The sequence below is a fragment of the Peromyscus californicus genome, unplaced genomic scaffold, assembly GCF_007827085.1.
Source record: "Peromyscus californicus insignis strain IS unplaced genomic scaffold, ASM782708v3 Scaffold_7__1_contigs__length_154581171, whole genome shotgun sequence".
Lineage (NCBI taxonomy): Eukaryota > Metazoa > Chordata > Mammalia > Rodentia > Cricetidae > Peromyscus > Peromyscus californicus.
Window position 1 is genome coordinate 140,994,422 of NW_026294595.1, and position 19,806 is coordinate 141,014,227.

General features: G+C 53.1%; 1 protein-coding gene and 1 long non-coding RNA gene across 5 annotated transcripts in view; one reads left to right on the top strand and one right to left on the bottom strand.

Annotated features, from left to right (window-relative positions):
* Sulf2 (sulfatase 2) overlaps positions 1-12,288 on the bottom strand; it is an 87,388-nt gene extending 75,100 nt beyond the window's left edge. Inside the window, exon 1 of one of the 4 annotated variants that reach the window (XM_052722539.1) lies at positions 12,173-12,288. The gene's annotated coding sequence lies outside the window, so the exon portion shown is untranslated. The other 3 variants (XM_052722543.1, XM_052722545.1, XM_052722541.1) reach the window with 3 other exon arrangements.
* Positions 12,289-12,439: 151 nt separating this feature from the next.
* Positions 12,440-17,620, top strand: LOC128100411 (uncharacterized). The gene is made up of 2 exons (XR_008214788.1): positions 12,440-13,900; positions 14,347-17,620. It is a non-coding gene; the product is annotated as an uncharacterized LOC128100411 (long non-coding RNA).
* The last annotated feature ends 2,186 nt before the right edge of the window (positions 17,621-19,806 follow it).

The window sequence follows — 19,806 nt, forward strand, 5'->3', positions numbered from 1 at the left end:
AGCAGAGGCCCTGGGAACAAGAAAAGTTGCCGTGGACCTGTTGGCCTTTAAAAAAAAAAATCCCATCCTTTGAGACAGAGCTGCTCCACCTTGGCCGGGGCCACGGAGACTTCATTTTTTTCTGCAAGAGAAGCATCTGCTCCCTTCCTTCTTTGGAAAACAGTACCCCAATTTTCTCTAGAGGATATTCTCCCCGACCAAGGGTGGCCCTGTGGCCAGGGCCAGCCAATGAGACTCTTCCTGAGCTCAGGCCTCCCACTCCCAGGGGTGAGTGGTCCTCCTGAATTCCCCCACTCCAGAAGGCTAGCAGCTCCTGCTTAGAGTCCCCCGGAGTCTTCCAGCCCATGTCCTGCCCTCTCCTAAGCCCAGCCCTCCTACGAACCCCTGAGACTTCCAGTGCCCTCAGATGAATCCGGTTTCTGAGGCAGGCACTGGGGCGGGCGAGCTGTTACTTCCGCAGACTCTGCCCAGCAGCCACACCCTTGTACAGTCTCCACCCTAGGAAACCGTGTGGCTCTTCACCCTGTTCTGACCTAGAGAAAATGGCCAATGTGACGCAGGACCGGTGTAAGGCTTAGGACTCCAAAGCTCTCATTTCTGCACCTTCTGAAGCCAGACTTCGTAGAGAACACCACGCCATAAGGCTGCCCAGGCCACACAGACATGTGAGATTCAGCATGGCTGAGGAACGCATGCTATAACCAGCACTAGGGCCAGCTGGACACAGCCAGTTTGGACTTCCCAGCTGGGGTCACTCAAAGCAGACCACAGGCAACCCATAGCACTCCCAGAACACAAGAGAGCTGCTACCACGTCCACCCAAATGCTTCGAAGTCCAGCAATGGAGATGGAAAGATGACCAAGCTCAGTGAACTACCCGTGCAGCAGCTGTCCATATAGTGGCCTCAGTTTCCCCCCTTACTAGAGAGAGACGATCAACTTCCTGCTTCTAAAGATTTGTGGGATGACTACGTGTCAAGCAATAAGTAGAGGGCAGATTTAATTTAATTAATTTCTTTTTTTTTTTTTTTGAGTAGGTCTCATGTAGCCCAGGCTAAGTTTTGAGCTTGATATGTAGCCAAGGATGACCTTGAACTCCTGATCCTATTGCGTCCACATCCTGGGTGCCGGGATTACAGGTGTGTGCTACCTGCTAGGCGTAAGATTTTAATACCATTACAAACACACTCGTGTGTTGTCCCTGGAAGTGTGTCGGGGTGCTAACATCTGTGCGGGCCTTGTAATTGGGAGGAGTGGGTCTAACACGGGACACCCCTCCTGGTCCCCCTCTCAAGCTTTGTTTCCGGCGGGTGTGAGAACCAAGGCCTGCTCCACTGGGAAAACTAACCAGACAGGGCAAGAACAGCAGCAGCTGGACGCAGTCACAGCCTCAGGCTAGGCTCAAGAGGCACTCAGGTGGCCTGAGAGGGCCCACACTGTCCCCCAGCCCTCAAGTTTCAGAAGAAGCTCAAAACTCTAACTTTAAAAATATGCACGTAATTCTAGCACTTGGGAGGCAGACAGAGGCAGGAGGATTCTGGGTCCCGGGTCAGCCTGGGCTACATAGCAAGACCTTGTCATGCCCCACCTCCACCCTGCAACAATCTATTAACTCATTTTTCAAAAAGGTTCAAAGTGACACACGGATGAAGAAAATAAAAGCCAAAGTGTCCATGAGCCAAACACAGGCCCTGATAGGCAGCCTGGGATGCCCCCTCCCCATTCACCCCCCTTCTTGTACTTTTAGACAGGGCCCGGAACTCTCAGTCCTCCTGTATGCTGGGTCTGCAGGCACAATCCCCCATACATAAATCAGGATACTGTTCCAGTCCTGAAACATCCTGGGTTCACAGGAGCCCAGCCAGAGCTCATCCTGGGATGGCCTTAGATGCTAGGAGGGGAGGTAATGTGACCTTGACACCACCTGCCTTCAAGGTGAACTTTCACTTGCCAGCGGCCCAAGAATGACCAGCTCTTGTGTGGGACCTACTGTCCCTGCTGGGGCACCAGGGGAATAAACCCTCTTCCACCAGCCCCCGTGGGCATGTCCAACCAGCTCCGCCTCAAGCTCGCTCTCTGCCGGTGACAAACAGGTCTGGACTTCCAGACCAGGAGCAGTCAGTCACCTTGCAGCAAGGACAAAGGCTGCATTCCTTTCAGCCATGACCCACAGGTCTCCTTCCTGGGCACCTGCAGGGCTGGGCCTAGCTCTAACAAGTGCTAACTACTCGGCGCTTACTTTTAGCTGAGGGGGGGTGGGGTGGGACGGACACACACACACACACACACACACACACACACACACACACTCACACACGGGACGGACGACGACAAATAAGTGCAGAGAATTCCATTGGAAATACTATCATTCTAGAGTAACATCACAGCTGAGACCGAAGGAGCCAGAAGTGAAGTAGTTATGGAGGAAAAGCAGGTCACAGTGGGGACTGCAAGTGCCAAGGCCCTAGGGCTGGAGACAGCTTCCAGCATCTGAGGACAGAGAGGTGGCCAGCATATGGGCATGCAAAGAGGCAGGTAACAAGCTTCAAGAGGCTTAGAGCGAAGTGGGGCGGAGGCAGACAGGGCAGGGTGGACCGAGCTTGGATTTTATTTTATTACAGGAATGGCAGGCCCTGGCATAGGCTGCTTCAGGATACATGCCACCTCCAGGAGCCCCTTTGGGACTTGGCAGAAGGCAGCACACCTGAGCCTTCCTTCTCTCCTGCTCTCGTGGTTCTCAACGGTACAGAACACTGGCATTTCCTGGGCAGCTGCTAAGCACCCCGAGGCCTGGACTGTGATTCCAACAGTGCTTGCTTAACCATTCAGGGTGTGGCCAAGGCCCTGGGAGATTCTGGGTCCTCTGGAGACAGTGAGGACCCTCCCTTTCCCAACCATCTGCCTGTGCTCACGGTGAGAGGTGCCACCCTGAGTTCTCAGGACGGGCTCCAGGCCCTGAGCTCAGTTTTTTTTTTCCTGGGCTGGTGTCCATGGGGCCTGGAAGAGGCAGGTGGGGCTCGAGCAGACATGGCATAGAGGAGCAGTCAGTCCGATGATGCCCTTTCTTGCGGAACCAACTGAACTGTGCTCACCTGTCACAGGGAGGCAAATGGCCTTCCCTAGAGGCAGTGCCCCAAAGACACAGCCAACCTTACTCCAAAAGCTGAGGAAGGATTCTCAGAGAAGAGCAGGAATAGGCAGCGATCACTGGAAGCCAGCTTTTCTGTCCCGAGGCCTCGGTGCCCAGGCCTTGATCTAGGTCCCCACAGCTACAACTGTTCCAGTTTCCAGGGGAGGCAACAGAGACTCAGTGAGGCAGAGTGACTTGCCCATCTGCATACAGCTCTTGAGAGGCCCAGCTGGGCAAGGCATTCTGATTAGAGCTGTTGTCTTTCATTGACACTGTGACCACTTGGGACAATGTTTCTTCTACCCTGCTCCAGCTCATCCTGGGGAGGAGCCAATGATCCCAAGACCAACTGTAGAACACGTGGCCCTGTCTGGCAAAGGCTGGACTTGTCTTGCTGGCTGCACTGTCACAGAAGGGTGGTGTGGGAAGAGGGGCTACAGGCATCTTTGGGGAAGATGCCTTTGGCTCGAAGACCCCCTCCAAATCAGCATTGCTGTAAGCCCATGTTCACAGGGTGGGGCAGGGGGGCTCCCATTGTCCAAGAGGGCACCCGGGGAATGTGTGAGGACATCTGAGTCACCACATGACTGACTGGAGTGCTGATAAGGTGCAGGACTATTGGGCTGTTTATGACACACACCCAGGAACAGCCACTCATTTTAACAAAACTTTAAGGGAAGGGTGTTTTGATTTGGGGGGATAGAATCTCATGTATCTTGGACTTGGCCTTGAACTCCCTATGTATGATCCTCTGGCCACAGCTTTTGGAGTGGTGGGATTACAAGCATGCACCGAGAGACCCAAGTTCCAGTATAATTTCCTAACTTCTGCTGGACAGTTGCGGATGAAAAGGCTGCTGGAGCTGGGCGGTGGCGGCACATGCCTTTAATCTCAGCACTCATGGCGGATCTCTGTGAGTTCCAGGCCAGCCTGGGCTACAGAGTAAGTTCTAGGAAAGCCAAGACTACACAGAGAACCCTGTCTCAAAAAACCAAAAAGGAAAAAAAAAAAAGAGAGAGAGAGAGAGAGAGAGAGAGAGAGAGAGAGAGAGAGAGAGAGAGAGAGAGAAGAAAAGAAAAGAAGCCACTGGCAGCTCCCAGAGCCAAGAAATGAACTGTTGCCCACAAACAAGACTACTTCTGTAGTCTTTTTTTTTGTGTTTGTTTTTTTTGGTTTTTCGAGACAAGGTTTCTCTGTGTAGCTTTGCGCCTTTCCTGGATCTCGCTCTGTAGACCAGGCTGGCCTCAAACTCACAAAGATCCGCCTGGCTCTGCCTCCCAAGTGCATGCTTTTTACCCTACACCCAAAGAAACCAAGGAAAGACCAAAATCTATTTCACTTGGGAAATTTGGCCAACTGTCCACCATTTTATAAAGTTGCATTGTTTTATGGGTATGTGGCTATGTGTGTGTGTATATTTGTGAGAGCAAAGATTGGAGACTGACATCAGTTGTCTCCTTTAATCTTACTTTTTGGGACGGGGCCTCTCATGGAACCTGGAGCTCAACAATTCGGCTAGACTAGCTGGCCAGCAAGCTTCAGGGATCCTCCTGCTTCTGCCTCCCTGGTTGTAACCTGCCCTGGTGTCCCGCCCTGGTGTCCCGCCCTGGTGTCCCGCCCTGGTGTCCTGCCCAGGTGCTGGGCTGCAAGTGTGTTCACTGGGTTTAATTATAAGCCACCCTGCCTTTGTTTTTCCTTTCCCTTGTAATCAGGGTATTTCACTGATGACTGTGTAGATATGTTATCTGTGAATTCCTTCCAGATAACCCTAGCCTCAAAGCACTTGCTAAAAACAGAAGTTGTTTGATCTGCTGGTTTGGGAAGCATTGAGCTAAGACTATCAGCAGAGTCCCATTTATCCTTCGCGGTGTTTTGTTTCGAATCCAGTACAACAGGCGGGCAGGGGCCGAAGAGACACAGAGCGAAGCCTGCTGCAGGGTGTTTTCAGAAGGATTTTGCTCTTTGGGAAAAAAAAAGAGAAAGAAGTTCTGTCCTATATCCCTACTTTGAAGGGAGATTTGATGATTGGAGCTGTGGCAGCCACACTGAAACCAAGAAACAAGAAGGTGAAAGACATACTAAGGACAGAGAGACAGCGGACAGCACTATACTGGGATTTTGATAACATCATTACAAAGATATTATCAAAAAGATAAGACTTGGACTCTCCCCTACTTGAAACTTTTTGTTATGTGAGAAATAGAAACTTCAATTGCCCAGAACACTAAGCCAGGAATTCCATTTTACTGTAAGTATCGTGAGCCCACGTTCGAATGATTAGACTCCGGAGCTATTGTAACGATCTTGGTCAGCTTCCCTGTTCTCCGAAACATCCAACTTAGTGGCTGGCCTTCAGCAGTCTGCAGACAGCATGGGTCTCCAGAGTGGCGATGGGCAGTGTTCACCAAGCACAGACTCCTGAATTTCCCTAGGCTATCCGCTCAGATCCCCAGCTCTCTGGCTACCAAGGTAGGTCAGACTCCTGCTGGCGTCTGGGCCAGGAGCCAACAAGAAGAGCTGTCAGCAACACGCTTTCCAGCCACATCTGGCATCCACCTGGCCAAACACATCTTACGTCCCTGCTCGAGGTCCCCAGCGTACGGCCTCAGCCTCCCCTACCCCCTGGCCCCACAGACTGCTTAGCTTAAGGATTTTAGTCTGGGCTGGAATGGAGGGTTGTCTCCAGTGGGGCCCAGTGTGGAGAGCAGGGGGCCATGTTTTTCATAACATGGAGCTATGAGTCCGGGGCCCCCTGACACTGAGCCCATGTGCGTTTGGCAATCCTCTTGAGACTGGAGACTCCATTCAGGAGGCATTGTGCCACCTGCCAGGGTGGAGATGCCCCACCACGCCAGGCAATTCCCAGAAGGCCTCTGCCAATCACCCAGCAGTGAGGAATTAGTCATGTGAAGCTCAGCCAGCGCTTTTTAGCTCTCCCAGGAATGTCAGAGGGGAGCCAGTGGGGTGTCCAGAAATATTCATCAAATAGGTGTGTGACAGGCCCTGGGGACAGGGGACCACACCAGGGAATCAACAGGAGTTCTCCCTTGTAAGCCTGTCTAGCCACACAGCTGAAAATAACTGGGAAGCACAGTGGCTCCGAAATTCAGGTCACCAACCTCAGCAGACTACAGTTCCGCACGTCCAAGACTTGAGACTCCTGTCCCCTCCTCACACCGCTTAGGAACCACCCTGTCCCAGGCCACCTGGTCACTGCACTAGGGTCACCACACTCAGCGCTGTAGTCACTCTTCGCGGTGGGGACCTCCTGAGCAGGGGAAGATGCTGAGAAGCATCCACTAGACGTCACATTTGTGACCCTCACAACTGTCTCCACCAATTACTGTATGTTCCCTGGCCAGCAAGAGCACCCTTGTTTGAGAACCAATGGCTCCTCCTTATTCTGGACCCTGGACCCACTCAAGTCCTGCTGGCTCCACACCCCAAATCTCTCTCCACTGCACCAACCAAACCATCACCATGATTCTGTCCTGTGGCTACTCTCGGTTCCCCCATAGCTGCTGATGGCCCTGGGCCTTGTGTCCCCACTTCTTAGAATCAAGCCTGCTGCTTATGATAGCCAAAGCTTCTTGAAACACAGGTTGGCTCCCATCTGAAAACCTCCTATGGTTTCCCACGTCGTTTAAAACAGTCTGAATGTCATACTTTTGCCCTCCCCTCCACAACTCACTCATGACTCCCTACTCCGCTGGGTGTCCATGTTTACTGCTTGCTCTCCTTTGCACAGGCTGTCCCTACCACCTCAAATGCTCTTTCCTTAGCTCTTCCAACACTTCAGGCCACGGCTCAGAGGTCTCCTCTTTAGGAAGGCCTCTCTGAACCATCTCCTGAAGTTGCCTCACTGTGCTCCATACTTGTGAGACTGCCTTGGATTTCATTGCTGCTTTTTGGAGCCTGTTACAAATGGCCTTGACAGTGGCCTTGTTTACTGCTTGCTCTTGGGGCCTTCCCCTCTGGAGGACTGGGTTCTCTCTTGCTGGGCTAGGTCTTCAGGCGGCACCTAGCTCTTCTCAGGTGTTTACTAGTGACAGGAGTTTATCTGACCTGTGGTTCTGGGACCCATGAGATACTGAGATCCATGAGCTATTGGGACTTATAAGGTACTGCAACCCATGAGGTAGTGGGATTCACGAGGGACTGGGATCCATGAGGCACTATAGAACCCATGATGTAGTGGGACCCACAAGGTCCTGAGACCCATGAGGTACTGGGACTCATAAGGTACTGAGACCCGTGATGTACTGGGATCCATGAGGCATTATAGAACTCATGATGTAGTGGGACCCATAAGGTCCTGAGACCCATGAGGTACTGGGACTCATAAGGTACTGAGACCCATGAGGTACTGGACCTGTGGTATTGGGACTCATAAGGTACTGGGAACCATGGGATACTTGAGCCCTTGTGGTACTGGGGCCTGTGTGGTAGTGGGATCATGTAGTAGTAGGACCTGTACAATACCAAGAAGGTTGTCACGTTCAAGGCAGGGGTGCATTTGGACACCTCTGTATCCTTGCTCTCCTCCAGAGCACTCCACGTACACTGCTACCCCCACAGGTCGACAAGGCCCTCCCTCTTCCAAGCCTTTGCCGACTCGAACATATGCAGGGTGTCCTGCTCCCTCCCTAGGACTTTACATCTTTTAAACAAACACTTCAAGATGATTTTCACAGAGTAGGGCCAGGCAAACTCAGCCCCCAGAAAGCCCTGGATCAAAGCCAGGCTGCAGCTGTCTCTACTGAAGCCGCCAAACAAGGTTCCCAGGCACCCTGTGGAAAGGGAAAGGTGGTAATGTCCCTGTGGCTCTCACCTCAGCCAGGATGCTGGCAGACAGGCTCCTCTGACCATGGCTGCCCATACAGGAGGCTCCTAGCTTCCCAAATGGCCAGACTTCCCTTTTCCAGGGGACCCCCAGTTTGTGAGATCCAGCAGCCACCTCCCCCAAACCCCCATCCAGACTGTGGTCTGAGGCACAGGTAACTTACTATCTCAGCCAGTGCACATGTTAACGGTCTCATGGGAGGGTTTCTGGGGGCCCAGGGGACTGTCGCTGCAAAGAGGCTTGCTTCGCCTGGGCGGTGACAACAGAGGTGAGAGGACGGTCATCTCCAGTATGATGACAGTCAAGGTTTACCTGGGACAGATGCTAAGCACTTGGTGTGGATGATCTCACCCTGGTCCACAGACTCAGGGAAGGGTGTGAGGACTTACTCTCGTCACTTGTTGGATAAGAACACGGAGGCACAGAACGACTGAGTCACACGCCCCCATGTCATGGCTGGGCAGGTGGCCAGACAGACGGGCTCTCTTAAACACCCAGCCTGGGGCTGCCAGAGACTGCAGTGTCAGTGCTGAAGAAGGCACAGAGCGAGGCAGAGGGCAGAGCGGAGATGGAAGAATGGCGTCTATGGCAAATGCTGAGCCCCGATTCAGCAGTGCCTGATGCCAGGGCTGCTTTAGGATTCGGGGCCCGTGAGAGACATCAGACATTTTTCTTTTGCCTCCAAGTGATTTCAGAGCCCCTTTTCAATGGCTTGCAAGAGAAAGGGTCCTGATTGCAGCCCTTCTAAGAAAACACCCCTCGCCCATATTACATCTGCAACCACACTCAGCAGCTGCCAGCCGATGTGGGTGATACGGTTCTGGCTTCCCGCCCATGAACTGCAGGGTCTGTAACCCCAGCGCCCAACTGCAGCCAGCCACTGCCTCTTCCCCTCTAGGCTCCAAGTGAGGTCTAGTTCCCTAGCAACCGCCCCAATTAGGCAATCACGCCATTTATCAGGATGCCAATTAATTATAATGATCTTAATGATCTCCCAATTAGATAGCGCCTTGAAGCCGGCTGGATCATGGGCATCTGCCGGGGTCCCCACTAGGCCAGTCCCTGGGGCTGGCCATAGCCTGACTGTCCTGGCCTGCAGGTCACCATGGAGAGACCCACTTTCTTATCCACTGACACATAGAGCCCAGACTGAAACCAAGTGCCTGGGACCCCCTCTGAGGCCACTCCATCAGCAGCCACAAGAGGGTCTCACTCCTACAGTGTCCTGCCTCTTTCCCTGTGCTGCTGAAGAGCTAAAAATCCTCATCTCAGCGTGCTTTTCATTGGCCACATTTGCGAGAACCTTTGCATCTAGATCAGGGGAGGGAGACGAACGCTGGGGGAGAAAAGAGACAAAAAAACAACCTAAGGAAAATCACAACAACAACGAAAATACAAACCAGGACACCTCCCTACTCCCGCTTCCAAAACGTTGGAGGTTCTTAGAGGAGAGAAAGGATTTGGAAGGGTTTCTGACTTCCACAGCTTTACTGTTTCACTGGTCAGGTCTTTTCTTGCCCCCTGCATTTAGAAAATAACTAAGCCCCTAGTGGTTCAAAGTGGACCTGGAGCCTGAGGAATGTACCACTGAGCACCACATTCAAGCCACAGCTCTCGGAGGACTATGTGTGGACACGTGACCTATGGCTGAGGGCCTAAACACTTCCTGTCTGCTATCTTAGGGGTAGAAGGGGAAACTTCTTTGAACTGGTCAGAAAGTAGGCAGGAAGGGCCTCAGGTCTTCAGAGAGGGCAGAGTCTAAGAAAAGATAATGGCTGAGTGATAATCTCCCGCTGACCCAGGGGCCAGAAGCCACCAAGGCCAGACAGGAGAGACTCAATTCCCCAGTCAAAAGGCATTTTGAACATCCGATGTGAAACTGCACATGGGTTGGGGTCCTTGAATGACGCTCGAGTGGGCCAGGGGGCACAGAGGCACTCAGGGGCACACAGACTGCACACGGGTGCACTCAGCTCCTTCTTCGGGCCAGCCTTGTCTCAGCAAACCTACTTACCCTTCCACCCTTAATTCTGAAAACCTAACATGCTATTAAGGTTTCAGGAAAAGCCATAAATTCAAATAAAAAAAAAACCTCAAGAGGGTTACACAAAGTCCAAAGCCACACTGCCTCTCAGCCAGGGCAGGGACGGCGGGTCCAGCATGCCATGGGCCAAGCCAACACCATCATCAACAAACTGCTGATTTCAACACTAAACCAAGTAGAAACAGGTTGTTTTGATTTCCCTGAGGACTAGCCAGGCTGGGTGGAGCATCTTGGGGGGAGGGGTCTTCAGGGAGCTCCCACCCCCTTTTAATCAATGGTTGTATCTTAGTTGATCACCTTTGGGCAACGAGCTGGACCCTGTCACGGGTCACCACAAACTGCAAGATGCACAATTCCGGAGAGAGAGAAAATCCAGGGTGTCCCTAGGGACAGCCGGTGTCACCTGCTCTCGGTCACTCACCTCCAGAGTAGCCTGGGGGTGTACCGTGGGAAAGAGGCAGGGACAGATGGAGAGGGCGGCCATCCCCACAGACACAGCAAATATCTAGAATCAAACGTAGGCTGAATGTAATTACTTGGTTAATTAAATATTGACTTTTAACTCAAAAAGTGATTAAAACAAGCTGCAAGAGAGCCAGTTCAGAAGGGGTGGGGCCGCTCAGAACTTTCAGGAAGTGGGGAGAGGCGGGGGTCACCATAACCACACTCTGTGCAGACCATTCCTACTGTGTGGGGAGACAGGCTCTCAGGGACCCCGCCAGACAGAGGCCACCAAGCCGACCGCGGGTGGCTCCCTCCATCTGCCCACTTTGAGTCTCCTCTCGCCACCAGCCGCCCTCGCAGGGACTAACACTGCCATCCATCCACGCTTCCCTGGGTAACACCCCGCGCCTGGCACGCTCAAAGCTCCATAAATGCTTGTCGAATGAATGAATGAACTACTCTAAATGAACTTGCAGTCCCCGCTGCAGCGTCCCCTTCGGGCTTCTGGAACTCGCGGCGGACGCAGGTCTGCAGGGCGATGGGTCTGACCTGGCGCGGGAGAAGTTTTTCGATTTCGTTTGTCCTCGGTTCCGCGAGTTCCTAGTCCCTGCTTGCTCCGGTCCTGCCCAGACAAGCTGCACGTGGCCTGGCATCTAGCTGGCCTTCTGGGTCTAAACCCCAAGGGGTCAACCCGGCCATGCTCCTGCAGCCCTCGGGTTCAGGCGCCCTATCCCGGGGATCACCGGGGCGCGGCGAGAAGTCCTCCCCCAGTTGCCCAGCCTCGCAGACGGGGTCAAACCGGTCAGCCCCCTGTGGCCAGCCGGCGCCGAAGCCTCCCGGTGCCACCCTCCCAGAGCCGGGCGGCGGGGACCCGGTGGGTTCACCTGAGCCGTGCTCGCCCTGGAATCCGTGATCCGGGCCCGACCCGGGTCCCGCGCCCCACTCACCGCGCGGCTCCCGCGGCCTCACCGCGCCTCTGCCGCAGCCGGGCCGGGCCGCGGGGCGTAGGGGACTCCGCGCTGCCGCTGCTCCGGCCGCCGCCGCCGCATCCCGGCTTCTGCTCCGCCCCGCCCGCCCGCCCCGGGTTCCGCGCGCGCCAGGACCCGAGACCCGGCCGCCTCCCGCCCCGCCGGGGACCCTGCGACCTAGCCATCGCGCCTCACCTCCGGCTCCGCGGTCGCCCCGCGCCCCGGCCCGAAGTCCCAGCGGCTCCCGGCCTGCTGCCTGCCGAGCCGGTGGCCGGCCGCGCTCCCGCCGCCGAGCGCGCACCCTCGCGGGCCCCGGGCGCACTCACCCGCACCCGCTCCCGCTCGCCCTGGGCGCGGAGTTGAAGCCGATGTGCGCTGAGCAGCAAGCTGCCGGAGAGCCGGGACCGCGCGTGCGTGTGTGCGCGCGTGTGTGCCACTCGGACCGGGGGCGCATCTCTTAGTCCACCAGACACTGGCGCGAAGTCGCGAGGGCCATGGATCAGGCCCCGGGGCTGGCGCGCAGAGAATCCAGCCTCTTTCTCGTCCTTCTCCCTCCTAGCCGCGAGGAGCCAAGTGTTCCCTGAGGCGTGCGACAGCCCCGGCCCGGCGCTGGCCCTCGTAATGACACGTTAATAAATGTTTTCTTTTATCCGCTTTCACAGGAGCTCGCCTGGTTTGCAAACACCCGGCTGCCTTTGCTGAAAGCCCAGCGCTCGCCGCTAAACACACACGCACACACTTGCCATTGGAGACGCCGGCTCGGGCTGATCCCCAAGCTAGATCGCGGGAGGAACTGCCCACGCGCCCGGGACCTTCCCACGCGCCTCCGAAGCTCTCTGAGAAATTAACTTGAGCTCAAGCGAAAGCAGAAGCGTTGCCCAGGCATGGGCCGGGAGTGAGAAAGAAAGGGGAGGCAGGCTCCCTTGGTAAAGGGGAAACTCGACTCCAGGTGGTGCTGTCTGCGCGGTTTCTGCCGTCCCCCAGCCACAGAGGCCTGAGGGGCACTGGCTGCCTGGGGTGGGTGAAGAGAGGCCACAGAACCCACCAGAGCGGCAGAAAGTAAAGCTGACGAGCTGGGGGGAACTGACCCTGCGGGGGAACTGGCCTCGAGTGGAAACGTAACCCTGAAAATCCTCCATGGTGTTCTATCCATTTATAGACACTGAAACCAAGACCCAGAGCAGTTCCAAGTTATTGGCCCAAGGTCAGAGAGTTGCAAGCAATGGATCGGGATCTGAACCAAGAAGCTGAGCTCTGGCGTTGGATCTGAAACCCCAGGCTGGACTTATTTTCCAAATCCTTCGTTCCCTGGTGGGATTTTTCTAGTTTCCTGATGGATAGTGTTGTCAAGTTTAATAAGTAAAAATAACAGGGCACCCATGGAGATTAGAAAAAAAAACTTTGCTGTTTATCTAAAGTTCAAATGGATTGTTTGACTGGGTGGAGGGCTCTAGACTCCTCTTTGCACTAATCCTGAACTTGCCTTTCCAAGCCAGGGGCAGGTCCCACCTTTGGCCAGTCAGTTGTACAGTTGTGGCTGGATACAGAATGTCAAAGTATTTGCTTTCATGAACTAAAGATTGACACCACCATCCCCACCCCACCCTCATTGCTGCTTAAGAAGGGCCCTGTTCTCTGGAGCACTGTTCAGAGGATGTTCACGTCAGGAAGGGCCACATTCCTTGGAGCACCGTTCAGTGGATGCTCATGTCTGGAGGGGCCACACTACACTCCCTGTACCACTGTTCAGTGGATGTGAGTGTCAGGAAGGGCCACGTTCCCCCCAGCACTGTTCAGTGGATATGAGTGTCAGGAAGGGCCACGTTCCCCCCAGCACTGTTCAGAGGAGGCATGTGTCAGGCCACTCCTGTGACTGAGAGCTTCTGAGAACTGGCACTAGAAAGCGTGGTGGTGTATGCCTGCTATCCCAGCACTAGGAAGGCTGAGGCAGGAGGATCAGAAATTCAAGGTCACCTTCTTCTACTAGTGAGTCTGAGACCAGCTGGAGATCCAGGAGACCCATTTTTAAAAAAACAAACAAGAAGAAAAATCTTAGAAAACAAAAATAAATAAGCAAACAGGTAGCAAAGCAGTTGTAATCACTTTTGACGTCATGTCTTTGTACAGTCAACTGAAACAGTATTATTGTGGCTCACACCTGTGATCCCAGCACTAGGAAGGCTGAGGCAGGAGGATTGCCCAAAGTCAAACCAGGCTATATAGTGAGACTGTCTCAGAGGCACTCAGAACAACAACAGACAAGTATAAATGTGATCTTTTTGTGTTCTTTTCTTTCTCTGTAACATGTAATTTTATATTTACAACACTGCTCACTTTGGGCCCCACTGTGCCTTGGGCTCCTCCTCCCAGGAAGCACCGTTCCAGCAGGTTCTGTGGCCATCTGAAGAGCATTTGCACCTGGTCATCACATTTTCATTCCCGAACTTTGGAGAACGTGGATGCTCAGCGAGGTTAGGGTCTTGACCACAGCCCACTTGCTCACAGTGGATGGGCAGGTGACTTTCAGCTCCCTGTCCCCTTCCGTCCTACTGCAGAGGCTGTGCCTGGCTTTGAACCAGGTACCTCACTGCAGCTGTGGTTTTCTAGTCAGACCCCAGTGTCCCATCAGGGTAGGAAAGGGAGTGGGGGGAGGGGGTCAGGGCTGAAACCTGCGTCCTATTTGCTGTGAGGTTCCGGAGAATGTTCTAGAAGTTGGGAATTTACACCACAAAACAGTTCAAGAACCACAGTATGACCACACCCTTGCCCTTCAGACAGTGGTTCTCTCTGCAGATGGGTGTGTCCATCAGAAATTCCAGGAAAGGAGGAGGCTTGAAGTCACCCAGTTGGGACTGGGCACTGGAGGAAGATGATATCACATGATTTCTCTTCTGTTTTCTTTCTGCTGTTGCAATAGTAAGATCTAACCCAGTGACGGCGACATCAGCACCTGACCCCAGCTCATTCTTTACTGAGGAGAGGACAGAGTTTAAGGACAAGCCTGTATGCATGGGACTCTCATCAGCTAAGACACCCAGAGGGTCTGCAAAGTCTCCGGTCACATGTCTTCCCCTAATTCTTAGTGAACTCCTAACCCTGTTGGTCTGGGCCTCAGCCTGTGGCCCAGGCTCCTTCCAGGTGACTGAGGACTTCTGGCGCCACTCAAGAATTTCTGTGTCTGTCTGAAGACGTGAGGGGCTTCAGTGTCAGATGTCCCCCAGCCTGGGGAGTCATGGTCTCTTCCACGATTGACTCTGGCCAAGGTGGGCTAAACAGAGTCCTCAGGACCTTCAGGGTTTCCTGAGTCTCCAGTCCCTGCCTTTCTAAGCATGTGGTCTAAGGCCAGTTTTCTATTGTGTTCCCTGTGCCCCTGATGACGGTCATCACTACAAATGCCCCAGCTGGACAACTGTGGAGCCTTGTAAGCTCCTCAGGCTGCCCTCACTCCATTGTTGGCTTAACTTTGACAAACTTTGTTCTGATGCCCCAAGCCTTGCTTTTCCCCTTGGGAGTCCCTTGCTATACAGGACATTGTGGGTCCTACCCACCCTACGAGGTCCTTCCCGGTCTTACTTCCTTGACTCTCTGGCGACGGTGGGAACCCACATGCCTCTTTCTGAACCTCTCTGCATCCCAGCACACAGGTTGAAACCCAGTCAGATTGTTTAAACTTTTCTGGCCATCAGGGCCAGAGTCGATGGTAGTTTACGAGGGTTATAAAAGACAACCTTTTAACATGTCTGAAACAAATTGGCGTGTAAAGGAGAAACACTAAACCGAGGGACATGGCTGCAGACTGGAGGCTCTGCTGAGGCCCCACGCTCTGGGGCACAGGTGGCTTTAATAATGCATGCAAGTTTGACTGTGACTCGCCCCTCCAAGAGAAGCCTGAGTCCCCTCCCAGGGTAGAGATCAATCTCCCCAGCTCCTGAGTGGAGATGGGCTTTTGCGGGGCTTTTAAAATACACATTTGAGTATCTTGCAAAACAGTATGAATTTGTGGTTAGTTCTGCTGAAATCTTAGTTAGAACGCAAGTTGTCTTGTCAGGAGAAATACCCTGGTATTAGCGTGAAGCTGTTTATATATATCTTCAGATATCGTGATAGCGAGAGCAGCTCCACAAGTCCCCATTAAACCTAACACTAATTGTATTTCATGTGGCCTCCCTGGGCAGCACACGGCCACAGACAGGCTTTACTTCAGCAAAACACAGCTATCTTTGCATCGCCACAGCCGTTTCCCCCTTTAATTACATGTAATTGTAGAGTCTAATTTATTCTAACGCCTGACGCCTAAAAGTGCGCATTTAGGAATCAAGGGCTAGTTTGAGAGGGAGGAGAATTATAAACCACTATAATTGCCGCGAGCAGTCGCGAAGAGTGATGGTGTTTACTGTGAATTCTTACCAGGGAAAGCGTGGGACAGTCCCCAGTTAAGACACTCTTCAAAGGCCACAGGTCATGGAGACAAACAATGGACTCATTGTTTGATGGTATACCATTGGTCTTTTTCGGAGAAACAGGCCAAAAAGTTTAAATGCGTGCCTCTGTGTCCCCTGTGTGGCCCTGGTAAACGAGGGTAAACCAACAGTGTGAGGACAGGTGGAGCTGATAATAAGAACAGCCATGAGGCCCTGGGCAGAGAGAGGCCTCTCTGCAGACAAGGTGGATCAAAGGGGATTTTCTTTTCAAGTTTTTTTTTTTAATTATCTACAAGTGCATCTGTGTGTGGGTATGTGCATGTGTGTGCAATGCCCTCAGCAGCCTAAAGAGGGCGTCAGATCCCCCTGAACAGGGCATCAGGTCTCCTGGAGCTGGAGTTCTAAGCAGTTATAAGCAGCCTGACATGGATGCTGGGAACCCAACTTTGATTTTCTGCAAAGGTAGCATGTGTTCTTAACTTCTGGGCCATCTCTCCAGCCCTGAGATCTTTGTTTTCTTGAGGGGAAATGCACAATCCATTTCTTCATAAGTGTTATTCGATCTAGGGCTTTCTCTGGGACAGTATATCTAGTTTTATGATTGAATTCCAGAAAAATCACTTCTGAGCTTTGATTATAGTTCATAGATTGTGATTATGGATGGTGGGCTAATGACTCGATGCTTTTCCAGTCCAAGATCCTAACAACCTGCCACTGACCAGCAGGTGGTTCCTTTGCTGACTGATCCCCTCCACCCCCTACTCAATTTTCTCATTTAAGAATGGAGACTATGGGGCTATGGAGGTGGCTTGGTTGGGAAAATGTTTTCTTTGGAAGCATGAGGACCTGAGTGCAACCCCCAGAATCTATGTAGAAAGCCAGGTATGGCTGCATACCTATAATTCCAGTGCTTAGATGGAGGTGGGGATAGAGGAGGGTGATCAGGGACACTTGGCATTAATCTCTGGCCTCTGTCTTCATCTAGTATTGGCCACTTAATTTTTTGAGACAGAGTCTCTCACTGAACCCCGAAATCAATGATTTTGCAAGATTGGCCGGGGATCTGAACTCAGGTGCACGTGTTGTGTGATGAATTCTTCAGCCGCCGAGCTGTCTCCCCAGTGCCTCTCAGTCAAATATGAGCACTGGAAGGACAATACGGTGGAGGCATTTGAACCCTCCACCTGAGGCCACAGTAGATTATGTTGATCACGTGGGCTTGATATGTTGCTGGGTCCCTTGGCAGGAGGCTGCAGACATGGTGACGCCATTAGCCCTCAGGACTGGAGCGGGCATCTCCGAGGAGTATGCTGCTTTCCCAGATGGCCTTCCCATCATTATGGCATCTAAGGAAATTAACAGTAATTCTGTAATCGCTCCCAGCTTGCTCCCATTAACAGAGCCACAGAAGTATTTTTTTCTTTGTTTCTCAAGCCCTTTTCTGCCTCAGGGCCTTTGCACTTGCTCTGCCCTCTCCCTAGAAGACTCAACAAGTTTCATTCTACCAGTTCTGTGTCGTTACAGGCTTCAGCTCAGATGTCACCTCCCCAAGACTCTTCCCTGTACGTTTTACCTAAAGACACTTCCTGGCCACTCTTCACCCACCTCCCCACATTATCATCTTCCTATAATATGCTGCCATCTGACATTCTTTTTCTTCTCCCTTGGCTGGCCTGAAACTCTCTATGTAGACCAGGCTGGCCTTGAACTCACAGAGCTCCGCCTGCCTCTGCCTCATGAGTGCTGGGATTAAAGGCACATGCTACCACACCTGGCTGAGATTCCATTTTTTTTTTTTTCGGTTTTTCGAGACAGGGTTTCTCTGTGTAGCTTTGCGCCTTTCCTGGATCTCGCTCTGTAGACCAGGCTGACCTCGAACTCACAGAGATCTGCCTGCCTCTGCCTCCGAGTGCTGGGATTAAAGGCGTGCGCCACCACCGCCCGGCGAGATTCCATTTTTATTGTGTGCCCTTCCCCATGTCCCACCTGACACCAGCAGTGCAAGGCAGAGGCTGTGTCTGTCACCATCAGAGTTTAGTGTCCAGACTATCAGCTACCACACAGCAACCCCTAGATGCTTGGAAAATGAATGAATATCCTGTAGCTCACACTTCCAACAGAAGAGGTGGTAAAAAATGATCTAGATCCCTGGATTTAGGGACAGTACCCAAAGCTCCAGTACCACAGCTGCCACTCAGCAGCTGTGAGTCGCCATGGACCCCACTTTCCTGCTAATGAGGACGGTGTCTGTCACCACCACACACTGAATGGTGTCTGGTTTACACTGGCAGCCTCCCTCGGACTTAAAACATTATTTACTTGTTTATTTGTGTGTGTGGTCGGAGGGCAACTTTCAAAAGCCTCTTCTCTCCTTCCCCCATGTGGGTCCCAGGGATCAAACTCGGATTGTCAGGGTTGGCGGCCAGTGCCTTGATCTGGGAGAACCATGTCCCTGGCCCCCAGCTCTTCCAGTGAACATGCAATGGGTTAGTCAGGGCCCCTGATACGAAACCCGCCTGGCTGCTCACTGGCTCACACTGACCTGCCTCCTGGCGGTACCCTCCTGGGAAAACTTGACGGCATGGATGCTGCCACACTGCTGCTTACATGCTGCCAAGTGACCAGTCAGTCAGCTTCACCTCTGGCCCAGAGAAGGCTTCGCTGGCTTACAACTGGCATCTAGTGCCATGGGCCAGAGCCTGTGGTTAAGTATTTTGAGTCTCAGCCTTGAGGCTATGGTTTGGAGGTTCCCACAGAGCTGAGACCTGGCAGCCTGCCAAGGAGGAGACAGAGACCTCTCTCCCAGTGGGACAAGGGGGACCCAGCAGTGGGACTCTGCTGTCCCATAGATCTGGTGAATTTTGCCTGGCCTCTAAACAACGGGTGTTTAACACTGGCTGCTCCTAAGCAGGAACATAGAGGGTTTTCAGTTTCCGTTGTCAGGAACTTACGTTTCCCCGGAAGTTAGGGGGTGGGGAGGTGGCTCTGTGGGTAAGACCCCTTACTGTGCAAGCACAAGGACCTCAGCACCCCTGCACGAAGCTGGGTGTGCCTGTAACCCCAGGGCCGTGAGGGTGGAGACTGGAGGATGCTGGGCTTGCTGGCTGCCAGCAGAGCTCCTGGTTCAGTGACAAACAGACCCATTCTCAAGGGAATAAAGTGGAGTGATGGATCAGGACATCTGACATCCTCCTCTGGCCTCTGTGTGCTCCTGGGTGTGTGCATCAGCATACATCTGCACACACCATACATAACACACACACACACACACACACACACACACACACACACGCACGCATGCACGCACGCACGCGCACACACACACACACACACGCACAGGGGGAGAGAGAGAGAGAGGGAGAGAGAGAGAGAGAGAGAGAGAGAGAGAGAGAGAGAGAGAGAGAGAGAGAGACCTGCATGTACACCACATACATACACACATAGAACAAGGAAAATGAATCAGTAAAGGCAAGAACAGCTTTGGAAGTTCAGACATGGAAATAACTGGGAGACACATGTGTGAGGTGGGTGTTTGCGGGGCCTGAAGAGGAGAGGGGTCTTTCCAGGGGCACTTATCCAGTGGTGGAGAAAGCGCCCTACTTTTCTTTGGGGGTCTCTCTCTGACTTCCAAGCCTGGCGCCTCAGGTGGGATGGATAGCTTTGATGTGCCCGACGGTGGGGTTGCGGTTAGTGAAGCACCCTCAGTGTGTCCTGAGGACCTTCCCAGAGATGAGCAGCTAGGGAGGGAGGGAGCACCCTGCCCACTGTGGCTCCATCCCATAGTCTGCAGACCTGGATGGAGTGAGATGGGAAAGGACTTGGTTGTCTGTCCCTCTCTGTGTCCTGACGGTGCATGGGACGCGGGCAGCTCCTGTGTCCTTGACATCCCTGCCTTGATGAACTGTGAGTTAAGATAAACTCTTTGCCACTGGTGGGGTGTGGGGTGTGGGGTGTGT